The sequence below is a fragment of the Natator depressus genome, chromosome 3 (assembly GCF_965152275.1).
Source record: "Natator depressus isolate rNatDep1 chromosome 3, rNatDep2.hap1, whole genome shotgun sequence".
In the NCBI taxonomy this organism is placed as follows: domain Eukaryota; kingdom Metazoa; phylum Chordata; order Testudines; family Cheloniidae; genus Natator; species Natator depressus.
Genome location: NC_134236.1, coordinates 89,232,215 through 89,255,467, shown reverse-complemented (window position 1 = coordinate 89,255,467; position 23,253 = coordinate 89,232,215). Strand labels below are relative to the sequence as shown.

Below are 23,253 nucleotides of genomic sequence, written 5' to 3'. Positions count from 1 at the left end.
CTGCGGGAGATGAGAGAATAATATACCTCCATGCATGTTAGTCATCAATTGAGGAAACTTTTCATTGAGAAGAATAAGCTGTATATTAAATTCACTGGCTCTCAATGGGACCTGGACTTCTAAGTTACGTAGGGCTAGATTCACAAAGGTACTTAGGCACCTAAGGTCCAGCTTTAGGCTCCAATGTGAGTCAAATCCCACACCAAATCCTGTAAGTGCCTAAACTTACTCAGTGCCTAAATTTTCAGGTAAAAGGTCTATAGGCATCTAAGTTTCTGCCTCTGAGCACATGCACTGCTGCCTCACTCTAGGAGTCTGGACACAAATCTCCCACCTAAGCCCCAGAGCAATCCATGAACTGGGGAAGATAAGTGTTCATCTGCCTTATCTTTTGGGCATGGCCTGATCTGGTAGGCATGCTCAGAGGCCACCTACCAGATCAGGTCCCATTCTGACTAGAGGAGGAGCTGCTGCCCGTATAGAACTAGAACACTCATCTGAGATTTAGGACATCCAGCTTCAATCTCCTCCTCTGCCTGATGCTGAGAAAGCAATTTCCTCCTCTGCCTGATGCTGATGCAGGGAAGAAAGGTAAGCAGCAGGATACGGACCCTGGACTTCAGGAAAGCAGACTTCGACTCCCTCAGGGAACGGATGGGTAGGATCCCCTGGGGGACTAACATGAAGGGGAAAGGAGTCCAGGAGAGCTGGCTGTATTTCAAGGAATCCCTGTTGAGGTTACAGGGACAAACCATCCCGATGAGTCGAAAGAATAGTAAATATGGCAGTCGACCAGCTTGGCTTAACGGTGAAATCCTAGCGGATCTTAAACATAAAAAAGAAGCTTACAAGAAGTGGAAGGTTGGACATATGACCAGGGATGAGTATAAAAATATTGCTCGGGCATGTAGGAATGAAATCAGGAGGGCCAAATCGCACCTGGAGCTGCAGCTAGCAAGAGATGTCAAGAGTAACAAGGAAGGGTTTCTTCAGGTATGTTGGCAACAAGAAGAAAGCCAAGGAAAGTGTGGGCCCCTTACTGAATGAGGGAGACAACCTAGTGACAGAGGATGTGGAAAAAGCTAATGTACTCAATGCTTTTTTTGCCTCTGTCTTCACGAACAAGGTCAGCTCCCAGACTGCTGCGCTGGGCATCACAGCATGGGGAGTAGATGGCCAGCCCTCAGTGGAGAAAGAGGTGGTTAGGGACTATTTAGAAAAGCTGGACGTGCACAAGTCCATGGGGCCGGACGAGTTGCATCCGAGAGTGCTAAAGGAACTGGCAGCTGTGATTGCAGAACCATTGGCCATTATCTTTGAAAACTCGTGGCGAACGGGGGAAGTCCCGGATGACTGGAAAAAGGCTAATGTAGTGCCAATCTTTAAAAAAGGGAAGAAGGAGGATCCTGGGAACTACAGGCCAGTCAGCCTCACCTCAGTCCCCGGAAAAATCATGGAGCAGGTCCTCAAGGAATCAATCCTGAAGCACTTACATGAGAGGAAAGTGATCAGGAACAGTCAGCATGGATTCACCAAGGGAAGGTCATGCCTGACTAATCTAATCGCCTTCTATGATGAGATTACTGGTTCTGTGGATGAAGGGAAAGCAGTGGATGTATTGTTTCTTGACTTTAGCAAAGCTTTTGACACGGTCTGCCACAGTATTCTTGTCAGCAAGTTAAAGAAGTATGGGCTGGATGAATGCACTATAAGGTGGGTAGAAAGTTGGCTAGATTGTCGGGCTCAACGGGTAGTGATCAATGGCTCCATGTCTAGTTGGCAGCCGGTGTCAAGTGGAGTGCCCCAGGGGTCGGTCCTGGGGCTGGTTTTGTTCAATATCTTCATAAATGATCTGCAGGATGGTGTGGATTGCACCCTCAGCAAATTTGCGGATGATACTAAACTAGGAGGAGTGGTAGATACTCTGGAGGGCAGGGATAGGATACAGAGGGACCTAGACAAATTGGAGGATTGGGCCAAAAGAAATCTGATGAGGTTCAATAAGGATAAGTGCAGGGTCCTGCACTTAGGACTGAAGAACCCAATGTACCACTACAGACTAGGGACCAAATGGCTAGGCAGCAGTTCTGTGGAAAAGGACCTAGGGGTGACAGTGGACGAGAAGCTGGATATGAGTCAGCAGTGTGCCCTTGTTGCCAAGAAGGCCAATGGTATTTTGGGATGTATAAGTAGGGGCATAGCGAGCAGATCGAGGGACGTGATCGTTCCCCTCTATTCGACATTGGTGAGGCCTCATCTGGAGTACTGTGTCCAGTTTTGGGCCCCACACTACAAGAAGGGTGTGGATAAATTGGAGAGAGTCCAGCGAAGGGCAACACAAATGATTAGGGGTCTGGAACACATGACTTATGAGGAGAGGCTGAGGGAACTGGGATTGTTTAGTCTGCAGAAGAGAAGAATGAGGGGGGATTTGATAGCTACTTTCAACTACCTGAGAGGTGGTTCCAGAGAGGATGGTTCTAGACTATTCTCAGTGGTAGAAGAGGACAGGACAAGGAGTAATGGTCTCAAGTTGCAGTGGGGGAGGTTTAGGTTGGATATTAGGAAAAACTTTTTCACCAAGAGGGTGGTGAAACACTGAAATGTGTTACCTAGGGAGGTGGTAGAATCTCCTTCCTTAGAAGTTTTTAAGGTCAGGCTTGACAAAGCCCTGGCTGGGATGATTTAATTGGGGATTGGTCCTGCTTTGAGCAGGGGGTTGGACTAGATGACCTCCTGAGGTCCCTTCCAACCTTGATATTCTATGATTCTATGAAAGAATTTGAATTGGGAGCTCCCATACCGTTCAGAAACGCGCTCTAACCATCAAACTCTAACCTCAATCTCTCCTATTGAAGGCATTCCATTTTGGATAAATTCTTAGTCACTGGGCCAGACAAAGAGAGAAAGCACATGAGAGAGCACAAGAATGACTCTGTAGCCTGGTGCTTAGAGCACCCACCTGCGAAATGTGAAACCCAGTTTTCAGTTCTCCCTGCTCTAGTGACTATTTATCCATAGAAGAACTGCTTCAACAGGAGAGACTGAGGAAGCCCTATATCAGAACATCCCAACAATCAGTGGTTAGAGCACTCTCCTCAGAGGTGAGAGACCCCTATTCAAATCCTTTCTTTCCCCTCTGGCAGAAGAGGGAATTGAACCACATTACAGACAAGTGCTCTAACCACTGAGATAAAAGATTGGAGGTGGCTCCTCCTCCTTCAATCATTTTGTGTGGAATTAGGCACCTGCTTAACTTCTCACAAAAAAAAATCTTAGGGACCTAAGCCACCTGACTCCAGGAGAGGGTTCCCAGCTATAGATCTCTAGCAGAGATAGGTGCCAGCCTGCAGCCTGGACTTAAGTGCCTACTTCTGTGAGGGAGGTGGGACTTAGGACTTACCCCTCTCCTAAGCATCTCTCATTGGCTAGTTTAGGCAGCGTAGACTGTGATCCACAAAAAGTCAGCATACTAGGGGGGAGCTGCCTACGTCTCCCCATTCATTGCATAGGGATTTTAGGCGCCTAATTCAGGCTGTGTGGATCCCAGTGCTGTTCCTTGTGATTGGCGAGATGCCTAAAAGTTAGGCTTTGCAATGCATAGAGTAACACTGCCTAAGCTCTTATGTAAATCAAATCCTTCGGGTTTTTTTGACAATGTCACAATTTATATCTACATGGATTTGTCTCTGTGTGGTTGGAACGGGTGCATGCTCAGCTTTGTGAGCTCATTTATTGCATCCTCCTTTGAAAATGTGGCCTATAGTCTCACTTCTGGTTTTCATGATATAGATGCTTGATTTACTGATTTATACTACAGAAAGTATGTTGTCAGTGAACAGAACTACATGGAGGCATGTAGGAGTATAAGCAGGGTCTGAATGAATTCTCCCCTGACAGCTAGCTGGGAGGGGAAGAGACTTTAGGAGTAGACTGCATTTACATGAACACACCTACTCTGCTTAGATATCCAGCAGATAGAGCGGTGTTGCTCAAAGTGATCAACTTTGGTTGGTGTTGGGTTACAAATCACTTTAGTACTGAATGCAGGGGTAGTGAAATGTTGTTACCAATGTTGTTTTCATTATTGTATGAATAAAGGGGAGCAGAACTGTGCTTAACCTGTCCCAAATGAGGGGGTCACCCACAGCTGAAAGGACCTCATTAAGCCAGGGGATAGAATGCCAGAGCCCCGTGAAAGTAAGCGGGGTGGGGGCAGGTGTCCTGGACAGGAGGTGTGGAATCTCTTTAAGGGTCCCGGGTGTGGTTAACCTGTTCCTCCCTACTGCTCAAAGAGAGAGTTAAATAAGCTTCATTAGGAGCCTCTTTGTTATGTTAAAGTGCTTAAATGAGAGCTGAAATCACTTGAGATGGGACAGTGCCCAGCCTGCAAAGAGCTGAAAATTACTAAGAGAGTGATATGCAGAGGTCACAGCATAGAGGCAGGTGGCAGCAGAAGGTGACTGACAGTCAACTGGAGAACAAGTGACTGGTGAGGCAGTGAGCAGAATGAGAAGCTGGCGAGGCAATGAGCAGCTGGTGAGGTGGTGAGGAACCACAACTGATGGGATGGCCAGCGAAGAGGAACCACATGGCTGGCAGGGTGGCGAGGAATAGCAGCTGGCGGGGCTGCCAGGTGGCGAAGAGCAGTGGCTGGCAGGGCAGCCAGCCAGAACAAGCGCAAGCAAGGTGCCTTCTTCCCCATGTGAGAGGTGAACTCACACAGATGCACCTCTGAATCCTGGGTCCTCACTGACCAAGGACAACCACAGTGAGTGGGGTATGGTGAGGGAGCAGAGAGGGGCACAGAAAAAGAACTTTTGGTTGTAGAACTCAAGAACATGAGGTAGAAGGCTCTGCCCCACGCACTCTGGGTGTCCTACTCACAGTTTTATGATTATGAATGCTGCTTGTGGCATTTCCCCTAATTAATGTTGGGTGACTTCCATCCTTTCATTAAAAGATTCTTTTCTACACTCAGACTTTGTGCTCACAAGTGGGGAAGTATTGCCTCTCAAAGGAGCCCAAGGTGGTGTGTAATTTTCCCAGGTTACTGGGTGGGGGCTCAAGCTGGTTCTGTGTTGTATTGTTGAAAAGGAATCCCTCCTAGATATTGAACCCGGCCCTGGTTGCTGCCAGCTCCAACTGACAGAAGGGTTACAGGAGTATGAGATAATCCTTTCCCAGTTTTCCCCCATGTATGATTTTGTTACATTGGTGTCAAGCAGTTGGAAATGTTGTTTCCTTGCTTTCCTGTGTAATTTTGACCTCTCCTCTAGGTCAAACACTGGAGATCGGCTTTTTTATCTAAGCCTCTTTTTTAAATGAATGTATCCTTTACCTTGGGTTTAATATAGAGCTCATTTTACTGAATCAATAGCTCCCTCAGAATTGATTAATAGTATGCATAGTGGTATATTTTATTCACTCATCTCCTATAATAGTTCCTGTATCCTGTGTCACCTGGGACTGATCTTCTCCATTGAACCCTAATCTAAACCTTACTTCCTGAGGTTAGTCAAAATCTCAATTCACTGGGTAGCTTGCTCCATAGTGATCTTGCATTAAAATAATATCTGCCCTTTAGAGTAGGTGGACTGCAGACAAAGAATGACAAGCCTTTCATTCCTCAAATTTATGTGGCCCCTTCCAGCCAGTTGACATTCCTGTGTAAGATTAATTGGTCCATATATGACAAATGCATGAATAACTACAGCGTAATTTTCAAACTAAGTGTCTTAATTTTTCCAACCTGTAGTGCCAATTAATTTCCATCAATGGGACTTTGTCTGACCATTCTGACATTAATGGGAGTGGTATGTAGCTGGCAATGCTGATAAGTCACGCAAGGTTTACACATGCACAGACACCTGTATTTGAAAATGGCCTTACTGTATATCAAAGCACAGTACTGTTTTTTCCTGTTCTGAATCACTCTGCTCATATTTGTGATTTTCAGGTATCGTGATATTTTGTGTGGCTGAGTCTAAATTTACTCTTTCATAATCAGGCATTGTCTTGATATTACAAACTTTTTGACAATACCTAGGTTATTTTTTATAATTATAAGTACTCTTTTACTCTGCTAGTGTGCAATTTCTCTCTATCTGCATAGCTGAATGATCATTGTTCTTTATGTAGAGCATCTTATTATACAATCTCTACAGACAGCAGTTCTTGTTTTGCACTAATATATGTCCTACATCATCATGATCATCTTTCTCCTCATTGTCACTCACAAATCAATATATTTAACATTCAACCATTTGCCTCACACTCAAGATGGCATCTATCCAATCACCATATTTTTTATTCCCCATGACGGCTTCTTGATTATCTTGCATGTTGCACTCACCTTTTTCATCAAATCCCTTGCTTGCTCTTGTGATTTTTGCTACTGTTTGAATTGTCAAGTAGCTTCTGTCATTCAGGTCTTGTTCTGTTTCTTATTCTTTGGCTCAAAACAAATTTCTTCCTTCATTTCAGTGTATCTTATCTATTACCAGCTCTTTCCATCCAGGCTCTTCCTCATTCATCCAATCCCCAGTTTCAATACTTAAAAAAAGAAAAGAAAAAGAAAAATCTCTATTCTTTACAAGGTGGGGCTTGATACTTCATTCCGACTGGGTAAAGCATACTGCTGCGTATCAGAAAATCCATCTCATTCCTGGCTCCGTGCACACATGCACACTAAGTAGCTGATTTTACAAGATAAACATCTGAGTATTAAAGGGCAAGAGCAAGCTTTTAAGAGCTATCAAAGCACATAGCAGGAGACAGATGACAATTTTTATTTCTTTTATTTATAGGCATGTCTATGATGTTCAGGACTGACTACTTCAGGTGCATTAATTGGGTCTCACAGAATCCATATAAGGTAAGAGCAGTGTTATAATTGTCCATTTTACAAATGGGGATCTGAGTCACAGATGAGGTAACGTAGGTCAACGTTTTCTGAAGGTGGCTACTAACTTTGGGTGTCTCCATTTTTGGTGCCTAACCTGAAATATGTTGGCCTTGAATTTCAGAAGTGCTGAGTGCCCACAACTCCATTTCAAGTCAATAGGAGCTGCGGGTGCTTGATATCAGCAAAAATCAGTGCAAAACTTATTAAGCTGGGAACCCATGAATTGAGGCATCTAAAAATGTTGCCTGATTTGGGTGGAGGTTTGGGCCTCACTGATTTGCCCAGGGTCACAGGGGAAGTCTGAGGGAGAGCCAGAAATCAAAACAGAGTCTTCTGAGTCCCAGACCAGTGTTTTAACTGCAACAATTACATATAGTTTTATAACTTCAACTATCAAGCTTAGTTATTTTGAATTATACAGTGAACAACCAGATGAAATGAATCTCAGTGTTGAGTGTATAGCTTTTCATAAGTTTTGTGTTACATGGTCTTGCATCTCAGCTTCTACCTACGGCTTGTCTGACCTGGCAAGTTTTGTCACTAAAAACTGCCTTTTGTCGACCAAACAGCAAGAGTGTGCACACTACAATGGGACTTTTGTCACCAAAAATGCCCAGTTTGGGCGACAAAAAACATCCACTGCTACAAGAGACTTTTGTCTTTTCCCCTCCCTTTATTGTCGACAAGGAGCCAATGTAGGCACTGCTGATTGTTTTGTCGACAGAACTGGCTTCTGCCAGTATCCCACAATGCCTGCCCTGACTGCTCCGCTCAGTGTTTTGATCTCTGTATGTGCCCCTCCCCTTTGAAAGCTCCAGGAAGTATCTGTGTGCTGCTCCGTTTGGGAAACAAACAAAGAGCAAATCATTGGAATGCTCCTGTTCTGCCCGGCATTAGGAACACAGCAGCAGGTAGACTGCTGCTGCAGGGGGAGCGGATCAGGCGGCTGTGCTGCTTTGCCATTCCTCAGCACGGAGAGCTCACAGAGCTGCTCATGATGCTGCTCTCGGCAGCTGAGGGGGCTGTTGGAGAACTTGGAGAGAATCCCAAGATGCGCAGCGATCAGCTCTTCCTTCCCACAATCCTGCACGGTGGGATACATACCCACGGTGCATTGCTCACCCTGTCGATGATGGTGTCCCCAATGTGGACATGATCTGTTGACAGAGGGAGCAAGTGTGAACACCCTTTGCTGATATTTGTTTTGTCAACTTTTGGGAGTCGACATGAGTTTCGTCAACAACACTTGGTAGTGTAGACAAGCCCCTAGCCAAAAGAAGTTTATGCTGCATTGCAGAATGACAATGGCCCCCATTCAGCAGAGTACTTAAGCACTTGCCTAATTTTAGCATAGGCGTGATCTCACTGAAATTAAGAAGACTACTCAACTTACTCCTTAACTACTACTTAACTATACTTAAGGTTAGGCAAATGCTCAAGCACCTTGCTGAATCAAGGGCGATGTCTACACTACGAAATTAGGTCAAATTTATAGAGTCGGTTTTGTAGAAAGTTTTTTTATACAGTCGATTGTGTGTGTCCCCACACAAATGCTCTGAGTGCATTTAGTCGGTGGAGTGTGTCCACAGTACCGAGGCAACCGTCCACTTCCAGAGCGTTGCACTGTGGGTAGTTATCCCACAGTTCCCGCAGTCTCCGCCGCCCATTTGAATTCTGGGTAGAAATCCCAATGCCTGATGGGGCAAAAACATGGTCACGGGTGGTTCTGCGTACATATCGTCAGGCCCCCCTTCCCTCCCTCCCTCCATGAAAGCAAGGGCAGACAATCGTTTCGCGCCTTTTTTCCTGGGTTACCCGTGCAGACGCCATACCACAGCAAGCATGGAGCCCGCTCAGCTCACTGTCACCGTATGTCTCCTGGGTGCTGGCAGACGTGGTACTGCATTGCTACACAGCAGCAGCTCATTGCCTTGTGACAGCAGACAGTGCAGTATGACTGGTAGCCATCATCACCGTACTCCAGGATGCTCTTTTAGCTGACCTTGGTGAGGTCAGTCAGGGGCGCCTGGGCAAACATGGGAGTGACTCAGCCAGGTCATTTCCCTTTTAAGTTTCATCTCATGGCGATTCAGTCCTGCCGGCAGTCCTACTGCACATCATGGTGTCAATTGGGCAGGTTCATGGTGTGGAAGGCTGATTCTGGGCCCAGGAAACAAGCACAAAGGGTGGGATTGCACGGCCAAAGAGGAAATGAGATTCAAAAGTTCACGGGCCTTTTCCTGTATACCTGGCCAGTGCATCTGAGTTGAGAGCGCTGTCCAGAGTGGTCACAACTGAGCACTCTGGGATAGCTCCCGGAGGCCAATAGCATCAAATTGCATCCACAGTACCCCAAATTCAACCCTGCAAGGCCGATTTCAGCGCTAATCCCCTCATCGGGGGTGGAGTAAAGAAATCGATTTTAAGAGCCCTTTAAGTCGAAAAAAGGGCTTCATCGTGTGGATGGGTGCAGGGTTAAATCAAGATAACGCTACTAAATTCGACCTAAATTCCTGCTGTAGACCAGGCCAAGGTCTACGTTAGCAAATGTGACCTTTAACACACAAGACATTTCATTCTTTAGGACCAGTTCATAACTAACAGTAATTCAAGAGAACTAATTGTACAGTACACTATGAATGTGTTTGTGCTTTGTTTGCATAAAAAGAAGCACAAATCAACTACCTCAATGCTGTAGAGACAGTGCCCACAAAAATCTAAAAGTTGCAGTGAAAAATTTAAACACTGTAGTGACAAAATCCAACACTACACTGTTTTGACTCCACCTGATTCCCTGTTTCATTCACAGTTCATTCTCCACTCACCCAGAGAATCCCTCATTGATGAGAAAAGAACTTGAATACTGGACATCAGAGGTAAACAAAAAACTCAGAATTCTGTTCCCAATTTACTAGCCTGCTAATGTAAACAAAAATATATGGCCCGTAAGCCATTAAGGGCCAGAATTTTAAGGTGCCTAAAGATGAAGATAGGCATTCAATGGCAGTTAGGAACCTAGGTGCTTTTGAAAATCCTACCAGACATCTCTCTGCATCTTTAGGTGTTGTGAATATCTTTAGGTGTTCATCACCAGTGCCTCCTTGTGTCATGGCAGCTCTCTCTCTGCTCGGTGTGTCCTGTCAGTGGCTGCTCTGTCTCTGCAGTGGCCTTTCTGTGACTTGGGCCTCCAGGTCACTTCAAAGTCTCTCCTCTTCCCAGATAGTCTGAGCAAAAAGCAAGGGGAATTCATGCAAATAAACGAACTTAATAAGAGATAGAGTGGAATGATTTCCTCACAGGATTCATCAGGATCTAGCCCTCTCTTACCTCAGGGAGGAGCCATCTGGTGGTGGTTGTCTGGGAAGCCCCTGCCTGAAGTCACCCATTTCCTTGGGAGCTGAGGGTTGATGGTCTCTTCTCTTCCCTAGTCTGCCAACAAATGAGCTGTTTTGCTCTGCCCTTAAGCTCCTCTCCCAGCCTGTGCATGACTTGCCGGTGTGTGGAGGGGAGGACGGTGGGAGGAGAGAAGAGAACTGGCCAAGCCCAGAGCAGCTCCTTAATCCCTTGTTGTCGAGTGTGGGGTTTGTATACCTCATCACAGTGCCTGAATATCGTTAAAAAAATCTAGATTAAAACCCCTAGGTTCTGAACTGTCACCACCATTCCTCTTAATGCAATGGAAGGAGGAAATACAGCAACCTGGAGACTTAAGTCAGTTTTGCAACCAATGTACATAGTATGAAGTATTATGCCTTTGGCTAGAAGGTTTTAGACATTATGCCTTTGGCTAGAGGGTTTTGAATAACTGAATTCAACTACAATATCCAGTTAGGTTCGTCCTAATGGTAATTAGCCAGGAACTGGCATTTTTGCACTCTTCAAATCCATTTTCCCTGTGTTGCATAGAAATGTCTTTCAAATGTCTGAATGTGTTCAGACCTCTTCCTTGTTATTTTTAAAATGAACAGCCCTTCCTATTTGGAAGAAATTTGTCACAGAAAACTTTTCAGCCTTAAATCTATTATATTTTTGTAATGAGCTCTACTGTAACATTGTGTACTGTGTTTTATATTATTTCTAGTATATTTTTTTAAAAAAATGACATTTTTCATGACCTTCTTACATCTTCATTGCAGCAGGTCTTGGGCAATTGTATAAAATATATTTGGGGAGAAAGAGAGGAGAATTTGGGGTGGAATAATGGCAGTCCCCAGTACAGACCTTGCTGCCATTGCTGCAGCTGTTATTAACTCCTTTGTGTTCTCTCTGCTTTTTTTTCTTCCTATGGCATAGATTATGTCTTTAAAATCTGGTTTATTTGCCATTATATTTCCTTATAGTATTACCCTGTTTATTCTCTATCTATGCAGTATATTGAAACTCTACCAGCAGATGAGGTTTTCTGGTAAAAAAACAAACATATTTTACAAATAACCTGGCCCTATCCTGGTGCTGTGAAGTAATTCTAAGCCTTGGAGGTTTTTCTAAACCCATTTCTCTGTAGTTCTTTTGTCTCGGTGAGCACTAACAGCACTTCTTGACTAGGTCTACCAGACATGTACAGAGGTCATATAACTCCCCAGAGCTCTCTCCTTTTTAAACCACTGAGAAGGCTAAAGAAACTGCAGAGAGTGATGTACTCTAGAGGAGTTCAAAAGGGAATAAGGTCAGTCTCCTCTTGGGACTACCATGAATCCTCGCTCCAAAGCCATTGTGATATACAATTATTGTACACTGTAGGTTTTTGCAGAAATGAAACAATTGCTGAAAAATACACATTACATGTACAGCACTGCTACCACAAGGATGTGGCATGCATGGAAAAAACGGTTAAATATGTAGCGAAGAACTGCTTTTTTTAAAAAAAGAAGTGCTAGCAATATCACTGGGCTGGTCAGCCAATCAGCTAGATTGGAGCTATCCCGAAGTGTTAAGGCTGTTAGCGTTGGAATTTTAGTTTGGATACATTTCTATTTTTCCGTTGTAAGTAATTTTCAATAAATTATTTTTTTCAAATGTAATTTTAACAAATGGACCTGCCCTATTTCCGACATCTCTATTTGAAAGCGAGAGATCAACAAGCATTCCAAAAGGAAAAATAGGCAAGTTGCCTTCTTAGAAAGAACTTGTTTGTTTCTGTCGTCTGTCTGTTATTCTGAAGTCAAATGGCAATTTCACAACCTGAAAAGTGTAACTCCTCTGAATCTGAACTTGCCACATTCTGATATAGCATTTAAAAAGAAACAAAATTAAAATATGGTGGACTAGTAGTATTTTTACATGAAGAACTGTGATTATAAACATCCACAGCTGAAACAAATCACAATCCCTTGACCTCTCTACAGAAGCAGGGCTGGGTCCAGGCACCAGCTTTCTAAGTAGGTGCTTGGGGCGGCAATTAGAATGGGGCAGCAGTCCGTGTTCCTCAGCGGCAATTTGGCGGCTACTACTTGGGGCGGCAAAATTACTAGAGCCACCCCTTACAGAAGGGCAATTTTGCAAAAATATTATCCTTGCTGATGGGCTCAGCTCCACCAGTGTTACCTGTATTGGAGCCTACTGTAGATGGGCTGGGGGCAGCTGTTGCTGTAAAGCACCTTGTCACTTATAGCTGCTGTGAGCTTAGCTGGTGCAAAAAGAGGCAGGTGAAACTTTATATGGAAAATACCCCTGGCTAAGGTGACTGGATGTCCTGATTTTATAGGGACAGTCTCGATTTAGGGGGCTTTTTCTTATATAGGCACCTATTACTTCCCACCCCCTGTCCCAATTTTTTACACTTGCTATCTACCCTACCCCTGGCACAGATTGTTTTTGTGCTTCTGCCCTTGGAGCTTCCTCCAAGGACAGGGGTCACTACAGTATGGGAGAAAGGAGGGAGTATGTGGGGCAGAAAGAGTCAAGGTCACGTGGCTTTTATGCCCAGGCACCACTGCTATGGCCCAAAGGGGTCATTGCAACAAGATATGAAAGGAGGGTCAGCAGGGGCTAGAACTCAACTCATTCTTGAAACTTAAAAACCAAAACCATCTCCTTGATATAAACAAAAAAACAACAAAGGAATCAGCTGCAGGAGTAAAAAGAGAAAGCAGGCAGAAGCCCAGCAACTGAGTGGCAGCTACCCAGTTTATTGCACCCAATTCAGCATGTATGATTACCTGCCCTATGGGTGGGTGGCGTATGTGTGCATTCGGTGTAATTTGCTCCTGGCCCTCAGAGACTGTGTACAGGCTTTGGAGACCAGAGTGGCTGAACTGGAGGAGCTGAGGGAGACAGAGAGATACATAGAAGAAACTTTCTGGGACACAGTAGAACAGTCCGAACCCTGGTCTGACAGCCTCTGTGCTGTTGAGGAGGATGAAAGTCCCAGGGAAGGAGAGCATCTAACTGGAGCAGAAGGAAACAATCCCATAGTTGGGACCCTCCTTCCAGATGATGTTGTGGTATCCTCTCACACTGAGGATACCTCTCTGGGGGAGGGAACTCCAGCTATTAGAAAGAGAGAGTTACTAGTAATGGGTGATTCGATCATTAAAAACATAGATAGCTAGGTTTGCAATGACCAGGAGAACTGCATGGTGACTTGCCTGCCTGGTACGAAGGTTGCAGATATCTTGAGACATCTAGATAGACTTATGTGTAGTGCTGGGGAGGAGCCAGTGGTCATGGTACATGTACATGACATAGTGAAGGATAGGAGAGAGGTCCTGGAGGCCAAATTTAGGCTGCTAGGTAAGATATTGAAGTCCAGGACCTCCATAGTAGCATTCTCTGAAACGCTTACAGTTCCACAGGCAGGGCGAGTTAGACAGGCAGAACTGCAGAGTCTTAATACAGAGACGATGGTGCAGGGAGGAGGGGTTTAGATTTATTAGGAACTGGGGTAACTTTTGGAAAAGGAGGAGCCTATACAGGAAGGTTTGGCTTCACCTAAAGCAAAATGGAACCAGATTGCTGGCACTTAACATTAAAAAGGTCATACAGCAGTTTTTAAACTAAGGGCTGGGGGAAAGTCACCAGGTGCGGAAGAGCACATGGTTCAGACATCCCTTAGTGGAGGATCTTTGAATCGAGAATCTCTATGTCCTAGTGAGCATGGGAGGATGGAAAATGATAAAATACAGGCAGATCAGCTCAGAAACAGTCAAATAAAGAGTCCCCTTCAATTACATTGTGTAATGGCACACAGCTAAAAGGAGACATATTTTTAAAGTGCTTATATACCAATGCTAGAAGTCTAAATAATAAAATGGGTGAATCAGAGTGCCTCATATTAATGGGGGATATTGATGTAATAGGCATCACAGAAACTTAGTGGAATGAGGATAATCAATGGGATACAGTAATACCAGGATACAAAATATATCGGAAGGACAGAACAGGGCGTGCTGGTGGGGGAGTGGCATTATATGTGAAAGAAAGCGTAGTATCAAATGAAGTAAAAATCATCAGTGAATCAAACTGTACCATAGAATCTCTATGGATAGAAATTCCATGCTCTAATAATAAGAATATAGTAGTAGGGATATATTACCAACCACCTGACCAGGATGGTGATAGTGACTGTGAAATGCTCAGGGAGATTAGAGAGGCTATTAATATAAACAACTCAATAATAATAATGGGGGATTTCAATTATCCCCATATTGACTGGGTACATGTCACATCAGGACAGGATGCAGAGATAAAATTTCTTGACACCTTAAATGACTGCTTCTTGGAGCAGCTAGTCATGGAACTCACCAGAGGAGAGGCAATTCTTGATTTAGTCCTAAGTGGAACACAGGGTCTGGTCCAAGAGGTGAATATAGCTGGACCGCTTGGTAATAGTGACCATAATATAATTAAATTTAATATCCCAGTGGCAGGAAAAACACTATTGCAGCCCAGCACTGTAGCATTTAATTTCAGAGAGGGGAACTACACAAAAATGAGGAGGTTAGTTAAACAGAAATTAAAGAGTACAGTGCCAAAGTGAATTCTCTGCAAGGTGAGTGGAAACTTTTTAAAGACACCATAATAGAGGCTCAACTTAAATGTGTACCCCAAATTAAAAAACATAGTCAGAGAACCAAAAAAGAGCCACCGTGGCTAAACAACAAAGTAAAAGAAGCAGTGAGAGGCAAAAAGGCATCCTGTAAAAAGTGGAATTAAATCCTATTGAGGAAAATAGAAAGGAGCATAAACAGTGGCAAATGAAGTATAAGTATACTATTAGGAAGGCCAAAAAATAATCTGAGGAACAGTTAGGGAAAGACTCAAAAAGTAATAGCAATTTTTTTAAAAAATACATTAGAAGCAGGAAAGCTGCTAAACAATCAGTGGGGCTACTGGACGATCAAGGTGCTAAAGGAGCACTCAAGGATAATAAGGCCATTGTGGAGAAACTAAACGAATTCTTTGCATCGGTCTTTATGGCTAAGGATGTGTGGGAGATTCCCAAACCTGAGCCATTCTTTTTTAGATAACAGATCTGAGTAACAGTCCCAGATTAAGGTATCATTAGAGGAGATTTTGGAACAAATTGATAAATTAAACAGTAATAAGTCATCAGGACCAGATGGAATTCACGCAAGAGTTCTGAAGGAACTCAGAAGTGAAACTGCAGAACTACTAACTGTAGTTTGCAACCTATCATTTAAATCAGCTTCTGTACCGGTTGACTGGAGGATAGCTAATGTGACACCAATTTTTAAAAAGGGCTCCAGAGGTGATCCGGGCAATTACAGGCCTGTAAGCCTGACTTCAGTACTGGGCAAACTGGTTGAAACTATAATAGACAGCAGGTTTAAAACAAATAAAAGAAGTATTTCTTCACACAATGCACAGTCAACCTGTGGAACTCCTTGCCAGAGGATGTTGTGAAGGCCAAGACCACAGCAGGGTTCAAAAAAGAACTAGGTACATTAATGGTTTATTAGCCTGGATGGGCAGAAATGGTGTCCCTAGCCCCTGTTTGCCAGAAGCTGGGAATGAGTGACAGGGAATGGATCACTTGATGATTACCTGTTCTGTTCATTCCCTCTGGGGCACCTGGCACTGGCCACTGTTGGAAGACAGGATACTGGGCTAGATGGACCTTTGGTCTGACCCAGTATGGCCTTTCTTATGTTCTTATGTTATGTTCTTATATAAGTTACGGTGGACTTCTTGGCTGCCCTAGCCTTTGCCCAGGGCCAGAACAGCTCCCAACAAACCCTGAATGGGGAATGCGGAAGCCACTTATCTATCTAATCTGTCTATTGGGCTTAGGGTTTTTTACTGCTGCCCATCAGCACAGTATCGGAGTACTTTCCACCTAAAACCAACAGCAATAGTAAAGATCCTACTGGACTTCATGGAGTCTGATGTTTCTTTTGGGGATAAAATCTCTACTTGGAGTATGGTTTGGGTATTGTTTTGGTTGGAAAGGATTTGTGGTAGAAGGAGTGTCTGTCATTCTTATGGTGGAAAGCTTTTTTCAAAGAGGAAGGTTTCACACCTTTTGCTAAAGATGGCCAAACTCTGGATTCTACCTCCCCTGGGTCTCTGCCCCAGAGTACTTGACACATTGCCGAATATAGGTAGCTTGGCTGCACTACGGTGCCCAAGACTGTCAACAGTGGTAGGAAATATTTGTAAAATGGCTTTTAGCAACTGCTCTATATTGGGAACAGGCAGAGCCACACCGCTCAGGAGCAGCTCCCTGATGGACAGATAGAGCTATTCCTTTATGGGGCCATGGCATCTGGACAGGTCCGATTTCTGGTGCAGGAGGGGTGGGGCATTTATAATCTCTCATTATTAAACCTCAAATAACAGATTTGGTTTAGCACTGGCTTGTTTTTCCAATTCTCTCTTTTTAACTCAGGTAGCATTAGCCTGTGAGTTATTCAGTCCCACAAGCAGGTAATGTGGTGCAGCTCGTTCACGCACATAAGGCCAAGTGAGGCAGATGTGTTTAAGTAAAATATTTTTAAAAACACAGCAGAGGAGCTAAGCAAAGGAGACAGTGGCAACTAACTTTGCCTTTCCCAACTAGGCTGAGGTCCAACTGTTGTTCCTGGCAGCAGTAACCCAGACTCAATCAAGCCCAGGTACAGACTCAGCCAGCTTGGAGAAGTCTGTTTACATCTGCCCTTTCCTCACTCCAGGACTCTGCTCAGAGGAAGGAACATGCTGTTGGGAGATAAATTTCCCCCCTTCTAATTATGGGCCTTGCCATCTTCTGCCCACTTCAAGTGTAAATCACCTAATCATAAACAATTTCCCGTCAAAGCTGAACGCAGATTGGATGTAATTCCCTGACAACATCAATCTGTTTACAGCATTGCATGTGAGGGCCAGAATTACATTAAAATCCTCACAGTCTTCAGAAAGAGGGAGGAACAAAGAAAGAAAATGAAGAATCAACAATAAAGAAACAGCTGCTGCTCTTCCAGTGCTTTAGATATGGAGTTTGATACCACTGGAATATTGCCATTCGTCATCTATTAGGGAAAAAAAACAACTGAGAAATCCTTATTGTCTATTTAAAAATATTGTATAGCCTCTAAATTCCTTCACAGGAATTAGTAAAGCTAGGTAGAAGGCAAGGGAATTTCTGATATTTATTTACATTCAAAAATAAAAAACTTAATCATTCAGATCCATCAAGTTACATTCATGGTTAAACTATGCAATTTGGTGACCTTATTACTGCTACTCTTATCCTTCCTTTCACTCTTTGCTCCTATGGATTATCACACTCCCATGTTGTCTCTTGTCATAAATTAGGTCCCTGATCCCGTAAAGAGTTACATACATAAGTAACTTGCTTCACGTGAGCCATCCCATGGAAGTTCTGACTTTGTTTGAAAGTTAAATTTGTGTTGCAAGGCTCTGCAGGATCAGAGCCTTGTGAGCTCTTTGGAGCAGAGGCAGGCCTGCTGACGGGGCAAAGGGGGCAATTGCCCAGGGGCCCAGGCAATTTAAAAGGGCCCAGGGTCCCCTGGCCGCAGCCGCTGCTGCAGTAGTGACAGCTGAGAGCCCCGGGCCCTTTTAAATTGCTCGGGCGGGCTGCCAGGCTCCTAGGCGCTTCTGACTTCTCCAGGCCCCGTGCTTTGGGGGACCCCGATGGGCCGGCACGATTGGCCAGCGTGGTTGGTCCTGGAAGTGATGGGCGGTCCTGGAAGTGACAGATTCATCACTTCTTCCCCGCCTGCGCCCCCTAGGGGCGGTCCTGGGGACTGGAATTGCTGTCAGTGAGCCTGAGTAGAAGTCATGTTTTCCTAAGAGTTTGTACAGTGGCATACCAACCTTGTCTGAGGCTTTGGGGAGCTACATAAGAATGGCCGTACTGGGTCAGACCAATGGTCCATCTAGCCCAGTAGCCACTTCAGAGGGAATGAACAGAATACAGCAATTACTGAGGGATCAAATCCCTGTTGGTCAGTCCCGGCTTCTGGCGGTCAGAGGCTAAGGACACCCAGAGCATAGGGTTGTGTCCCTGACCATCTTGTCTAATAGCCATTAATGAACCCAGTTATAGTTTTGACCTACTACCATGTATTATTTGTTAAAAAAATGAAGTTAACAATAATATTTAAAAAGCAATGGTTGATACTAAAACCAAAGTCCTGATTCTGATCTAATTTACACTGATTTTATAGTGGTGGAACTCCACTGACTTTAATGGAATTCTTCCTGATTTCTTCCTGTACAGTAAATGAGAACAGAATTAGGCCCTAAGTCAGAATACTTTAGGATTCATCTATCACTAGGAAATTGGGACAGAATTTTCTTTTTTCCATTTTGAGAATATTCAGGTTGCAGAGGAAATGGTAATATTTAACCTATTTATCTGTTTTCAAAATGTACTGAATTTTTTAAAATGATAAATCATTACTGGCTATCTATATTTATGGGAAATTGACACAGACTGTAGCTGGTGAGAATAACTAGATCCAATATTTATGAAGTATAAGAAATAAAAGAGAAAAAAATAGCCCAGTAAATCAGCCCACAGTTACTTAGTGCTAGTATTTCTGTTGGTGTAATACACATGGGGGAAATCATTGGACTTCTCTCATTTTCACTGGTAGGTCAATTAAATACTGCATATAAAGAACCTGAAATGTTTCTCTCTTAACATTATAGCTGTTACTCTGCAGAAAGAGTGGTAATGTCTCTCTAAGTTATCAAACTTACTTGTGCTTCATATGTGATCAACATATTTGGTCTAAAATTGTACGTCTGGTGACCTTAAAAAAATTACCTCTTATAATATTCCTACATTTAGAATTTAATGTCATGCTGAGGTGACTTTACTGAGCAAATGTTTTCTTGCTAAGGATTATATGAGTCATCTTTATTTCTAAGAATGCAATAAAGATGATTTTCCTCTTAAAAGTTGTTTCTAGTCATTTAGTCCCCTAGTCTCCATTTTCAATAGTATCTTTATAACACTATTAACAAATTGATGTAGAGAGGGGTGTTAAGACCGAAACTTTACGGTGCAGTGAAAATTTCAGAAGCAACGTAGCCCGCCATGTTGGGGTGCATTTGGATTTGTTCTTGTCTCAGTATGCATTGCTACATCTCATGCAAAGGTCTAATGTGGACAGATGGGGCTGTAATATAAAATAATGCTGCCATGGTAAAGACAGTTTTTTCTCACAATATCTGACTTTCTAGAGGTGTTGGTCTTTATTTCAGAGTTTGTATGCAGCCCAAGCATTTGGAAAGGGTCAGAAAAGTTACATTTACTGATATAATCACCACAAGAGGGCTCAGGACAGATATGTAAAGTTTGTTAACTATTTTTCTAATAATCACACTTTTATTTTTCAGTGCCTTGTAGTACAGTAGATGTACATGGCACTCTAGAAGCATATAGGAAGAAATGGTGCTTATCCACTCTCTGTCTCCATTTGATTAGCGAGCAAAATGACCTTCACAAATAGGAGAAATGGTTTGTAATCAAGAAGACGAAAGTGACTAAAGACATATGGGAAGTACTACACTTAGGAAGAAAAATTCAACTGCACAAATACAAAATGGGGCATCACTGTCTAGGCAGTAGTACTGCTGAAAAGGATGTGGGGTTATAGTGGATCACATATTGAATATGAGTCAAATATGTGATGCAGTTGTGGAAAAGGCTAATATCATTCCGGGATATATAAACAAGACTATTGTATGTAAGACATGGGAGGCAGTTGTCCTGCTCTATTCAGCCCTGGTAGGGCATCAGATGTCTAGTTCTGGGCACCACTTTAAGAAAGATGTGGACAAATTGGAGAGAGTCCACAGGAGAGCAACAAAAATTATAAAAGGTTTAGAAAACATGCTCTCTGAGGAAAGGTTAACAAACTGGGCATGCAAAGTCTTGAGAAAAGAAGACTGAGGGGGGACCTGATAATAGTCTTTAAATATGTTATAAAGAGGATGGCGATCAATTGTTCTCCATGTCTATTGTAAGTAGGAGAAGTAATAATCACCTTAATCTGAAGCAAAGGTGATTCAGGGTAGATATTAGGAAAAACTTTTTGATTATAACTCTGGAATAGGCTTGCAAAGGACGTGTGGAATCCCTGTCACTGGAGGTTTTTAAGAACAGGTTGGACCTATCAGAGTTGGTCAAAGTATACTTAGTCCTGTCTCAGTGCAAGCAGCTGGAGTAGGTGACCACCTGATATTCATTTCAACCTAACATCTCTATGATTCTATGATTCATTAGGAGCTGGCTGATCAGCACCTCTGGAAACTGAGTCACTAATTTGGACATGTAAATCACCCTGTTTTGGAAGTCTTGCTCTGAGGGTCTGACCCTAAGAGATGCCAAGCACTTGAGTTCAATGGGTGTTCAGAGTATGTGGCACTAGACTGGACTGGACCTCTAATTAAGCAGATAACTGTAAACAAATAAGGACTGCCTGTGGAAGTGGGAACAGACTGTGTCCAACAGGAGATCAGTATTGGAAGACTATGAGAATGAACTGGACTTTAGGGGAAGAAATAACGTGATGATGAATAGAATGAAGTCGTCTATTCCAAGCGCAGGAGCATTGTGGTTCAGGGGTGAATTGCACTGGATATCCCTCTTTGTATTGCCATGAATAGGCCTGTACCTGCACTTCTCTCAAAATGGAATCCTGTGATCACCCCACCTTTAGTCTACAGCACCCCCTATTTACCAACTGTATTTGCCTCCAGTAGGTGCAACTGGATTTAGCCCCTGCTTTAGAATCCTTTCCAAGAGCAGTCAACAGCTGGTAAAAGTAATGACATAAAACAACTTGGTCAAAACAGACTGATTTATTCATCCATACACCATCACAAGCAGAGAGATGAGAGTTAAAAATGACAAAAGCCTAATCACATATTGTCTTACCTAACTTAGTCATTTTGTTGACAGTTTAAATAGTTTCCACTTAACTCAGGCACTCACTGAGCATTGGGGCTCAGTGGGACAGGCTTCACTGTGCAATTGCTGCCTTTAGGCCTGTCTGACCCCCAGTCAGTGTATGTCCAAGTTCACAGGCTGTCTTTTATCCAATTCAAAGTTCCTCTTTCTGACCAGGAGCTCTGAACCTGGCATAGACTGGTTTATGTGTTTCTCCAGAGACGACTGGAGGTAGTTTTCATGTAATGGGTTGTCCATTTGAGCACAAGGCAATTTAATTCTTTCTACAACCACTGTTTTGAGTTCCTGCAGGATTTAACTCTTAGCTACCTTTTAGCCAGCAATATAAACCCACATACACATACACATACACCATACCCACATACACACATTTGTGTATAGACATTTACAGAAATTAAAGCAAATAATTCCTACATTCTTGACAAGTGGCTAGCAGGGAAAAAAAGCATGAAACTGAGATGAGGCAAGGGAAGCAGTGGGGGCAAAAGACCTATCTGGCTTCAAGATTAAACTCGATAAGTTTATGGAGGAGATGGTATGATGGGATAACATGATTTTGGCAATTAATTGATCTTTAACTATTCATGGTAAATAGGCCCAATGGCCTGTGATGGGATGTTAGATGAGGTGGGATCTGAGTTACTACAGAGAATTCTTTCCTGGGTATCTGGCTGGTGAGTCTTGCCCACATGCTCAAGGTTCAGCTGATTGCCATATTTGGGGTTGGGAAGGAATTTTTCTCCAGGGCAGATTGGCAGAGGACTGGGGGGTTTTCACCTTCCTCTGTAGCATGGGGCACGAGTCACTTGCTGGAGGATTCTCTGCACCTTGAAGTCTTTAAACCATGATTTGAGGACTTGAATAGCTCAGACATAGGTGAGAGATTTATTGCAGGAGTGGGTGGGACAGATTCTGTGGCCTTCATTGTGCAGGAGGTCAGACTAGATGATCATAATGGTCCCTTCTGACCTTAATATCTATGAATCTATGAATCAAAGGAGAAAAAGAAGAAGTAACATGAAGCTTGGGCAGAGGACAGGACTTGAGGGGGGTTGTGAGGAAACAATCGCTAATAAGCAGGGATGGTGGATACAAAGGCTGGTACTGAACCTGAGAGTCTTTCATGTTGCAATTAAGCACTCTGCCAACATGTCATGTGGTTAGCTCCTGAATACTAGTCTGAAGCATGTAGTACTGATGACAATTGAGTCCATATTATACCCAAGTTGTATTTGTTTTTGCATCTGCATATCTCTATCATCTTTTACTGTTAATTCTAGTGGTAATTAGAGATAAAAATGATGAGCAAAATTATCTGAATTCAGTACCTAACCTGCAAATTCTACACATGAACACATAATGTACATGAAACACACACATTTGGATGTTCTATATGGCTAAATACAATTTGGCAAGGACAAATGTGTGCCTGCAATTTCAGCATCCAGTACCCCTTCCAGAGATAGAGCAACCCAACCTGTAGAGTTTCTTTCATTAACAGGGAGCCCATGGAATAAGTTTAGGCCAATAAACCGCACAGATTAGCTTTGCGTGCCCTCTCTCACTCTGTCAGGGCTACTCCTATAAATGCATGCTCCGAGGGACACACGTTAAGGGGACTGGACATCCTAGCAGTGTATTACATTTCTGAGGAATATCTTTGGAGGATGGGTGGAGAAATGATGTGAGTCTCCCTAGATCCTTCCCTCAACCTCCCCAGTAGTCCATGGTTTATGGATTGCCAACTCCTTCCCCAAACACAGGTTTGTGAAGCCATGAAGCACCATCTGGAAAATGGTCTCTGCAAGGGGACCTTTTCCCTTTGAGTTGGAAGAGCAGATCCACTTACAGAGAATGCCTTCTTTGCACAGCTCAAGATGAACATTTCGGCCCACTGTTTTTAATTGTCTTCATATTAAAGAAATACTTGGAGGTGGCATAAGGATAGTGAGTTCTGTAA

The 23,253-nt window shown here is 43.4% G+C and overlaps 1 long non-coding RNA gene across 1 annotated transcript in view; it reads right to left on the bottom strand.

The window, feature by feature from the left end:
• LOC141983953 (uncharacterized) overlaps positions 1-6,707 on the bottom strand; it is a 66,359-nt gene extending 59,652 nt beyond the window's left edge. Inside the window, exon 1 of the long non-coding RNA XR_012638591.1 lies at positions 6,356-6,707. This is a non-coding gene — a long non-coding RNA (uncharacterized LOC141983953). The remainder of the gene's footprint in view (positions 1-6,355) is intronic.
• Between the last annotated feature and the right edge of the window lie 16,546 nt (positions 6,708-23,253).